The following is an 11138-nucleotide window of genomic DNA, read 5'->3' as shown; positions in this document are numbered from 1 at the left end:
CATATCGGGAAATACCCGATAATTTTGAAGCTCTTGTAGTATCAGAAGTGATAGAAATAGAAATTTTCAAAAACTGAAAAAAAAAGTCATGCAGCATGAAATTGTATGGGGAGCCGAAAAAAATGAAAATTTTGAAGCTACAAAACTGTATAATTGGCGGAAACACCCATAATTCCCGCTATTATCAATATTGTGGTTTTTTTTTCAAAATGTTCCCGATACAAAATCTTCAGAAAAACTCATCAATTACTCTTGCTTTAATGTATTCAATCATTTTTACCAAAAAATTTCTATTCATCTAGCCAAAAAGCACTCATAATTCATCTCGCAATAGCTCTCTTGATGTTTCAACTTGCAAATCTTTACACTCTCGTTAGTTTACAACAAAACTATCGAGAGACATTCGACAATTTTTGAAGTTTTAGGTTGTTCTTATCGTGATAAGAACTGCGAATTCAAAAATTGTGGTGCAAGGTGTCCATACCAAATTTTCCTGATGGGTAAGTCCTTCGGGATTCACGATTGTCCGATACAACATTTAAAATATAATGTTGAACTTGATTCGTCATAGCTTATGACGCTTAATATCAAGGAGAACATAAAGTGTTATCTTATACGTTTGTGTTTTGCATCTCTATGCTTAATAAGTATAACATTATAGTTTCTCAATTTATAGTCATCAGAAAATATTTGCAGAATGCAATCATGAAATGTAGTCTTTCATCATAATGGCTGACAGCCTTTTTTTGATGGAAATAACGCGTCAAACGGTTGTGTGTTTGAGACTACGGTGAACTCTCAGGTGTTCTCTTAAGGTAAGTTCGAATATTAATTAATTAAAGTCTATGCCTAGTTTCGATTATCGCGAATGAAATGAGTTTGAATTAACTTGATTGACACGAAAAAATACCATATGCTATTCCAATTAGGAAAGGGAGGAACATTATTTCTATGAAATAGTTCATTTCGAAAGTTTTATAAAAAAAAAAAATACACGCTGTAAAGCTGCGTCATGTTTCGAAAGAATCGGTCAAAAAGGAGCAAAATTTTCAATATAACCTCCGTGAAAATTCAATAGGATCTTCCATTGACTTCGCTAGGTCTTCCTATGTTTTTTCGTGAATATAATTTTCAAATGCAAAACCCAGTGGTGCAGTGGTGACCCTTGCGTCTGTCGATATTCATTGTGCGCCAAGGACTTGAGCGCGTCAGTTATTGTATAATAGTGCGGTACGAAACTCATAAGAACTGGAGCCGGCTTTTTTTAAAATTAACTACAAGTATATTTTTAGAGAACGTTATAAAACAACAGGTTTTGATTATTATTAAAATTGTTTGTTGGAATATTCGAGCCCAGCTCTCTCATTGTTGTATAAAAACTACTCGACAAAGATTTATGACATACTGGGAAAACAGTTCTAGAAAGGGACTAATTTACGATCGGTTGTCCTCCGCAGTCGAGAGTGGTTTAATCCTAAACATGTGCCGAAACTTGAAGAAGGACTGTGTCCTCTTGAGGCATAAAACTGTATGATTTTATTTTTCGTTTTCCCAGTGAGAGTTTTCCCTTGGTTATACGAGTTAGTCTCTGGACAACTGTCCTCTAGTACAGGCGTGCCTTCCTCGTGTAAAATAACGAGAATTTGATAAAGTATTTCACTGGTTTGCCGTTTATTCATTCGCTTGCATCCATATTCCAATATTGTCTGTCACTGCATTTGGATCTGAGAATATCGAACGACGATCATTGAACTGGAGTTGCCAACATCGGTGAGTTTCGCTAGCATTTTCCGGGTGAATTGTAGTGAAAATCTGTCGTTCAATATTAAAACAATGGCACAATCTAGGCACACATTCCAATGGTGATTAGTACGAAGTGATTTTGGAAGGCGGATGAAAACAATTGAAATTGACATCGAGACATAAATCATAACCGGAGAGTTCAAGTCGGCGCATGAATGCAACAATTAAAATTCTGAGCACAGAGTTGTAATATATTGAACTAGAGCAAAGTTTTGTTATTAGAGACATTGTATAGATTGCTATTTATCCGCGCATCATGTTCTACTATTGCAGGTTGTGTCAATTTTCAGGTCCGCGTTTGATAAAAGCCTTCATTAGCCAATATACACTAGCAGCCTTTTTCACAAACATTTCAACGGTTATGTTATTCCTCTACAGGACACCTTGACTGACCTACAGGTTGTCGAAAAGCTACCACATGCTGGACCAGTGTTGATAATTGAAGGTAAATGTCATACTGAATATTTAGAGGAAGTAATCGGGGGAGTAGAATTTCTAAATCCTAAAATATAATTTCCTAGTTTTTTCGTTGTTTGACAGTAAGTGTTCATCAATTGCGATTGTTTGTTTAATATTTACATTTCCGTTGGAATGAAGGGAATCCATCTAATTCTTCGGTTCTTTCAAGAAGTAGTCATTTTACAAGAAAATGTAATTGAGTTTTTTTTGAAGGTAATGAAATTTCCTATGAAAATATTATATGACATTACCCTATTAAACCACTCATTATCCACCTATGAAAAAATTTAATAGAAAATCCTAGCGAATTCGCTAGGAAATTCTATTGGATATCTATTGAATTTTCTATAAGTTTTTTGCCGTTTCTATTGACATGTTCGACAGGCAATATTCTATAGAAAAAGTCAATAGAAATCGATTTCCTATAGAATTTCTTCGGCTCAAATTTTCTAAGTTTTTTTGTTTGATTTTCTTGAAGGAAAGAAAATAAAAATTGAATGAAAAAAACTTAGAAACTTTGAGTCCAGAAAATTTTATAGAAAATATCTCAATAGAATAATTTCTATAGAAAAATGAAATTCTATTTACTTTTTCTATATAATATTTTCTATTGAACATGTCAATAGAAACGGCAAAAAAATTATAGAAAATTTAAGAGAAATCCAATAGAATTTTCTAGAGGATTTGCTAGGATTTTCTATTAAATTTTTTCGTGCGTGTCAAGATAAATAACCAACTAGTCGAGTGTTTCTCTTCATGTCGATGGTTCCATCAAATGTACTTTTCTGTTGATTATAAAAATATCTCGTCAATGAGTGATTTCCCAGAGGAAAATTCATGAAACATTTTTTGTAGAAAATTGAATTTCCAACAAAAAATGTTGGATGACTTTTTCTGGTCTCATTACTCCTTACCGGGATATCTAAAGAATTAATTCAGTGATTTCATGATATCGATCACTCCATCAGATATACTTTTCTTGTTAATTATTTATTCATGTACTTGATGAGTCAATTTAGAGGGGAATATTGGAGGACATCTAGGCAGCTACTTTAATTTTCTATACGGAAGTTCAGAGTTTTTTTTGTAGGAACCACTTATTAACAAGATACTTACTTGATTAGCAAGGATTTCACTGGAGATTATTTTTTTTTAATTCTTCGTTTTTAGTGATTAATTAATCTGCGAGAGGAATGAAACCATTTTCATCCCATCCTCTGATCATTGAGCACCGAAAGTGATCGAAATGATTCGGTGCGANTGAGGATATCTAGGAAGCTACTTTAATTTTCTATACGGAAGTTCAGAGTTTTTTTTTGTAGGAACCACTTATTAACAAGATACTTACTTGATTAGCAAGGATTTCACTGGAGATTATTTTTTTATAATTCTTTGTTTTTAGTGATTAATTAATCTGCGAGAGAATGAAACCATTTTCATCCCATCCTCTGATCATTGAGCACCGAAAGTGATCGAAATGATTCGGTGCGAAGTCAATGAAATCAGAGAGTGAAGGAGAAAAATCAAATTTTCAATCATCGAACATTCACTATTTGAGAGAAGAAGAGAAAAGTTTTTTCGTGTCATGAAAGTTGCCTAAATTAGACTTGATTCAATAGATACGAGGAAAAATGAATCGATAAATTGAAAGTTCTCAAAAGCAATTTGATTTCTTTTTCTACAATAAATATGAAAAATTTAGTTCCCTCCCATAAATTTCATAATAATCGTTAGGAGCTAACACACCTAGAAAAAAAATACATTTCATTCGTTAGAATGTTCAGATTTGTTGAGAGGTTCACAAAAAAAATCCAATATGGTAAATATGGGGGAAAAATAATGAAACCGAAGTTGTAACTCGTAGTTTGCCCATTCAGGGCTAATTGACAAAAAAAAAATTCTAAACCAAAGAAAATTGGAACAAAAATGAGAAATGAGTTTCTAAAAATCACTTAAATCAAGAGATTGTATATGAAAAATTAGTGAAGAAATGATTTGTTATCAGGATAAAATTTCAACCATTATTGATAACAATTTATTCGCAAAAAAAATGGAGAAAATGTTTCTTTTCATCATTCAAGTGACATGAAAAATAAAAAATCACGTATGAATGATCATACAACTGGGTCCTGNATTTATTCGCAAAAAAAATGGAGAAAATGTGTCTTTTCATCATTCAAGTGACATGGAAAGTAAAAAATCACGTATGAATGATCATACAACTGGGTCCTGAGCCCAAGAAGCAGCGTCCCTTTGCAAACTGAATGCACCATAGAATCTTCATGAATTTCATTTTTTTTTCAATTTTCAAATCATCAACCTAGCCTAGTGCATATCATTGTCAGCCTCAATCAATTAACACTCTCAATTTCATTTCCATTACAGGTTCTTCAATCTACGATGAAACTGCCAATTATAGCATTATCATGGAAAAAAAATTCAAAATTCAAGTTAGCACGATCCTGGAAGGATTTTTAATGACAATACTCTGCTATTATATTTTCCGATGCCTTTACCCCCGCAAATTGGAGTGCACCCTGGAATTCATGCAGAGGTATTTGAAAATTTAGGGATTCAATTTTGTAAAGTCCTTACTGGATGATTAAGGAATCAGTCGGATAAAACTAATCATCAAGAATTCTTTCCTGGTGATTGAAAAAGTGAGAGCGATATGACTGCCTGTTAATTTTATCTGTGCAGGGAATATCGGGAATTTATATTTTTCAATTATTTCGATTGTTGGACAAGGACAATGACAATTGCCGTAGCGGCAGTATCTATTCTTTATTATTCTTAGAAACCATTTTTTCGTGATGTTTTTTACAAAGCTTTTTTTATTCAATTTTTATTGTCTTCCCTTCAAGAAAATCAAACTTAGAAAATTTGAGCCGAAGAAATTCTATAGGAAGTCGATTTCTATTAATCTTTTCTATGGAATATTTCCTATCGAACATATCAATAGAAACGGCAAAAAACTTTTAGAAAATTCAATAGAAATCCAATAGAATTTTCTATCGAATTCGCTAGGATTTTCTATTGAATTTCTTCATACATGCAATTTTATTAATTTCAGCGTTTTCACACTGTTACAGAGTTTTTCTATGTATTAACCCAAAGGGAGGTAAGAAGACGGACTCTAAAAAAAGGAAGAAAAACCCCTGCAATCCGAAGGTGCTCAATTTGATCAACATGTTGAAGGAGCCCCAAACTGGTGAATAACTCACCCCATAACGAGTTGTACGTTCGGTTGTCTAATATGTGACTGATATAACGGAGGTGTCATTCATCCCGCACTGCCTCATTTCTATATTATATTGGTTATATTTTGAAACACATTTTAATACAAAAAATAACATTATATTCGCACGGGTATAGATATTATTCCAGTATTGTATCTCAAATAAAATTATAATACATGTGTCTAAAATTAAGTTATGGTGTACCTTTTATTTCAACCCCCCATGCCCACTTTTTTATAGCTCCTGAATGTGAAAATTAATACCATAGGGAAACCAATTTTTGATATCTCCGTCACTATAATATTCAGTGACTATAGTTCAGGGAAATTCAAGTATGGTTATTTAATTTGTGATACATGGTACGTTATAATTAGTGCACAGTCGAACAAGAAATTTATCGATATGTACCTCACTATTTGAGAGCATACATACGAAAATTAACGGATCCTTGCCCTGCGATTTCAGCTCAAGGTAGACGAATATTCACTCGAAATGTCATGAGAAATTTCACACCATGCAATACTGAATAATAAGGTACACATACGAAAATTAAAGCACAGTTGCAATGTAATTTCATCACGATAATTACAAATATTTTTCTACAACTGGGAGTAATTTTTTAGATACCGAACAGGTTCAATTTCAATGCGCGTGCATAAGATTCATTACGTATCAAGAATATTATTTTATTGGACGACGCTAATAAAATTCGAGTAACCATATTTCGATAGTGCGTTCGGCACGTACTTTAAAAATTCAGCCAACGGGTATGAAAATTCATGCAAGCGGGTAGAGCGCGGATGTAGTATAATTTTCGAGTACTGTCCAATGAAACAAACTTCCTGCACATGTACTCTAAAAATTCCTGGAATTTTTTTACAGTGATCCACAATTTAGATAGAAGTGGGGGATCAGAAGGCTCATCGTCGACCGGTACTACAGTAGGAACAACGAGACAGGAAATTCCTCAAGGTCATGTTTTGTTGGATTTGAAACGTACCTTCTTGGTTGAGATAAAGAAATTTACCCAGATATTGAAGGAAATAGTTGGAAATGAGGAGAATATTTTGAATGCTATTCAGTCGGCGGAGGACCGTTACAAAGAGTTAGCTTAATGGAGGATTTGAAAATTTTGCAATGGAACTGTCGGAGTGTTCTAAATAAATGGGTGGAATTTTTAGGGATGGTGGAAAAATATGATGTTATTTGTCTTAATGAGACTTTTTTAAAAGATGATATAAATCGGGATATTAATGGATTTTTTTGTACTACATATAATCAGCCAAAAAATGTTCATGGAGGAAGTATCATTTATATTAGATCATATTTAAATTACAAGAGGATTCTGAATCTCAAATTTCCAGATGGAGTTGAATGGATAGGGATAGAAATTGAGTGGAATGAAAAAAAAAATTGAAATCCATAACTTTTATCGTTCGCCAAATGCTTATATTAGAGCTGAAGACTGGAAAAAGTTTTTTGATTTAACAAAAATAACCTTGAATAATGTTTTTGTGTGTGGAGATTTAAATGTCCACTCTGAGGAGTGGGGGAGCGAGTTATCAAACCCGGAGGGTGACTGGATATATGAATCAATCCTTGAGAATGAGTTGATAATTTTGAACACGGGGGAAAGAACGAGATTAAATCTTGATGGAAAAATTAGTTGTCCAGATTTGTCTTTGTGTTCACCTGAATTAAAGCTGGTTGCACAATGGTATACAGAGATGGACACTGTGGGTAGTGATCACTTTCCGATCAATGTTGTTTTCAGTCTTGGAAAATTTCAGAGACAAATTGATAGACCGAGAATCTCTATTAACAGAGTTGATTGGAAAATTTTTAGAAAAAAATTAGAAGAAAAATTAAATGATGAGATGCTAGAGGTGGAGGAAGATAATTTCCTTAAAACTTATGATGACTTGACTAAAAGTATTGTAAAAAGTTTAGAGGAAGCGGGGGGTAAAATAATAGATAATTCATTCAGACCAAGGAAATATCCAGCCGCCCATTGGTGGAATCAATCTTGTTCAGATCACGTTGAATCTCGTAAAGTTAAAAAATCTCTTTAACAATTTCAATGAACAAAATTATCAAGACTATGAAAAATCATGTAAAGAAGCTAGGAAAAATATATTTCGTACGAAAAGAAAAGCTTTCATCATATTCTGTGATACTCTGAATCCTGATATGGCGATCGATAAAATATGGAAATATATTAAAGCTTTTAAAAATAGAAAATTGAATGATACAAATAGACAGAATAACTCCCCGGAAGATACGAAAATAATTGAAACTATAAATAAGGTAGCACCGGAAATTATCCCGGAGAATATTGTTATTGAAGATGATAATTTAGTAGAAAATATGTTAGATAAAAAAAATTGAAAAAGAAGAAGTTATAGCTGCTATCTCTCATGCAAAATCTCATTCTGCCCCAGGAGATGATTTAATTTCGCATAAAGTTATTAAACAACTTCCAGATAAATCGATAGAATTACTTACGAAACTATTTAATATGATAATCAACAAAGGTGAAGTCCCAAATGATTGGAAACGTCAATTAGTATTTTTAATCCCTAAGCCAAATAATAGAGGATATAGGCCGATAGCCTTATCTTCTTGCATTCAAAAAATACTGGAAAGAATAATTAATAACAGAGTTCAGTGGTTCCTTGAAAATAAACATTTTTTCCCAAATCAATTTTTTGATTTTAGACGGTTGAGGTCCTGTAATGACAGCTTGGCTTCCTTTGTCACTGATGTGAACATTAATTTTATAAGAAAAAAGGTATTATTGGCTGGTTTTCTTGATATCGAATCTGCATATGATAATGTTGATATACAGACCCTGGCAAACAAATTGATAAAAATAGGCTTGTCTGGTACCATAGTAAGATTTATAATTAATGTTATGTCGGGAAGGGAACTGAGTTTTCTATTTCGAGATCAAATCGTACAAAGGAGAATTTCTTCAAAAGGATTAGCACAGGGCTCTATTCTTAGTCCTCTTTTGTTTAATGTGTACGTTAGAGACATTATAGATAAAATTTCGGTTAATTCTAGAATATCGTCATTTGCAGATGATATAATGATTTACTCGACTGCTTCCTCCTTTGAGGAGGCAGCTGAGGAATTATCAGAATCACTGAGTAATGTGGATAAATGGCTGAGAGATGTCAGACTGAATATTTCTGGTGATAAATCGGTTGTGATGATGTTCTCAAATCAACAGAAAGATAAGAATAGAGTATTTGAAATTGAAATGAATGGAAAGATGTTGAAATCGACGGAAGTAGCCAAATTTTTAGGAGTATTTATAGACAATAAACTTAATTGGAATAAACATATTAGTTACACAAGACAATGTTCTTTGAAAATGGTTAGTATTATGAAGGCTATAGGGAGTTTAAAATGGGGCGCTCACCAAACTACTATGATTACAATATATAAAGGTCTAATACGGGCTAGACTAGATTGGGGATCTATGTTTTATGGAGACTCTAGTGGAACAAATATGAAATTAATAGATCGAGTTCAATATGCGGCTTTGAGATCGGCTCTTGGATGTATCATAACGACTCCCACTAACATACTACAACATTTAGCAGCGGAACCACGTCTTGAATTTAGGAGATCTTTCTTAACGAAGAAATTTCTATTCAAGTCTGCTAGTGATAAAAGGAATATGATTTTGCCAAAGTTGAAGTTGATGGAAGAGTTGAAGAAGAAAACCACAGGGAAAAAATTCTATCATAAATTGTTTATATATTGGTCAGAGGTGAAAGATATGATAGTTAATATAGATAGTAGAGATTTACATCATAGTTTTGAATTTCCAGTTCAATTATCTTGGCAAGCAATAGAGACAGATTCCGTGATAGGGCTTAGTTTGAAAAAAGAAAAAGACAACATTAACAAAAAATTTAATGATATCCTAAATGATAATTACAGTAATTATAAAGTATGGGCTACAGATGGGTCTAAAGGAGATAATTCGGTAGGTGCAGCTATTGTAGATAGGGAAGGAAATATCAAAGTTAAAGTTAAATTACCGAACTTTTGCTCAAGCTTTTATGCAGAAGTTATAGCAGTTAAAAAAGCCCTAGAAGTCATCGAAATTGAACCCTGTAATCTGAATTTGTTATGCTCTGACTCATTGAGCTTAATTACTCAGTTGAGAGGTAAAAGATTAGATCCAAAAGCATATAGAGAGGTCTTTGAAATTAAGAACAAAATTTTAGAATTGGGAAGAGAAAATATAAAAATTCAAATCATTTATACTCCGGGTCACAGGGGCATTCAAATCAATGAGGATGCGGATGAACTGGCAAAACTGGCTCGAGAAGAGGGAGAATTGAGTGTAGGGACAAAAGTTTATTGGAGAGAATGTATCCATAATATTAAGGAACAATTGATCTCTGATTCTAACCGATTTTTGCTGAACGAGGCGAACCCAGATAGTCGTCATTCAAAGGGAGTGAAATATTTTTTGAATGTTAAAAAATTTACATACAATAAACAGTGGTTTGCAAAAGAGAAATTTTCACGAAACATAATAGGTAGATGCAATAGAATTAAGTCAAATCATACTTTACTTCACAGCCATTTATACAACAAAAATATTATATTGAGCCCAGAGTGCAGTTGCGGGGATTTATGGATGGACTTAGACCATGTTCTATGGGATTGCCCAAAATATATTAAAAATAGAAATAAGTTAGCAAATGAGTTCAGATTGTTAAATATAAATATTGGGGATGATTTGCAAAAGATATATCTGAGTAACAATTTCAAGGCAATGCTATGTATTGATAAATTCTTATTAGAAAATAATGTTAAACTGTGATTGTCATATCATAAAAATTGTTAACCATATTTCATTTGTGTTGTTTGATGATTGGTGTTATTTGAAACGAAGTTAGTGGCACTTGAGAAGACCAATAAAAGTTTGGAGGAGAGATGGTGCTTGCCTCTAATGGGATAGAGGATAAAACCAGAACGAATTGAAGAAGAAGAAGAAGAACTAGAGGCACGAACCAAAAAAACTTCTACGCCACAGCTCTAGCGTGCACATTTCAGATTTTTTTCTTAACGTTCTAATTGTTAAATTATAATTGTTCCAGTGTTCCAAATAATAAATATATTGTTCTATCGAAGCCTGGAATTTATCTTTCTATGGTAGACCCATCAAAACTACCATACCCTTTGGTTTACTCCGCCATCTACCCTCTACCCAGCCCCCTGTTACACAGTGTTTTCAGTGTCCCTCATATTGAAGCCATTACAGATGGCGCGGAGAGTCATCTGACGGCTCCCCACTTTTCACAATTATCCCCCACTCTTTGACGGTTTTTGCGCTTTCGGAACCGTGAAGAAATGGAATTTGTTGGGATTAGACTGATAACCTGATGTGCAATTAGCGACTGTACAAGTAGGCATAATTATGTCAGTTTAATCTCTATTCCGGCGTTTCCTTTAAAACAGAGCAGAGAAATGGCGGCAGTTGGGAGAATGGAGGGGGTCAGTCAGGTGTAATCCAGGGCCGCGTTGTGGCCGTCAGAAACAGCCTCGATAATGCGGACACGCGTATTGTATAGGGGCATTGGATTTAGTGTCAGGGGGCTGCCTCTACCT

The sequence above is a fragment of the Diachasma alloeum genome, unplaced genomic scaffold (genome assembly GCF_001412515.2).
Source record: "Diachasma alloeum isolate Michigan unplaced genomic scaffold, Dall2.0 Dall_scaffold_01392, whole genome shotgun sequence".
Lineage (NCBI taxonomy): Eukaryota > Metazoa > Arthropoda > Insecta > Hymenoptera > Braconidae > Diachasma > Diachasma alloeum.
This window is presented reverse-complemented; position numbering follows the sequence as displayed.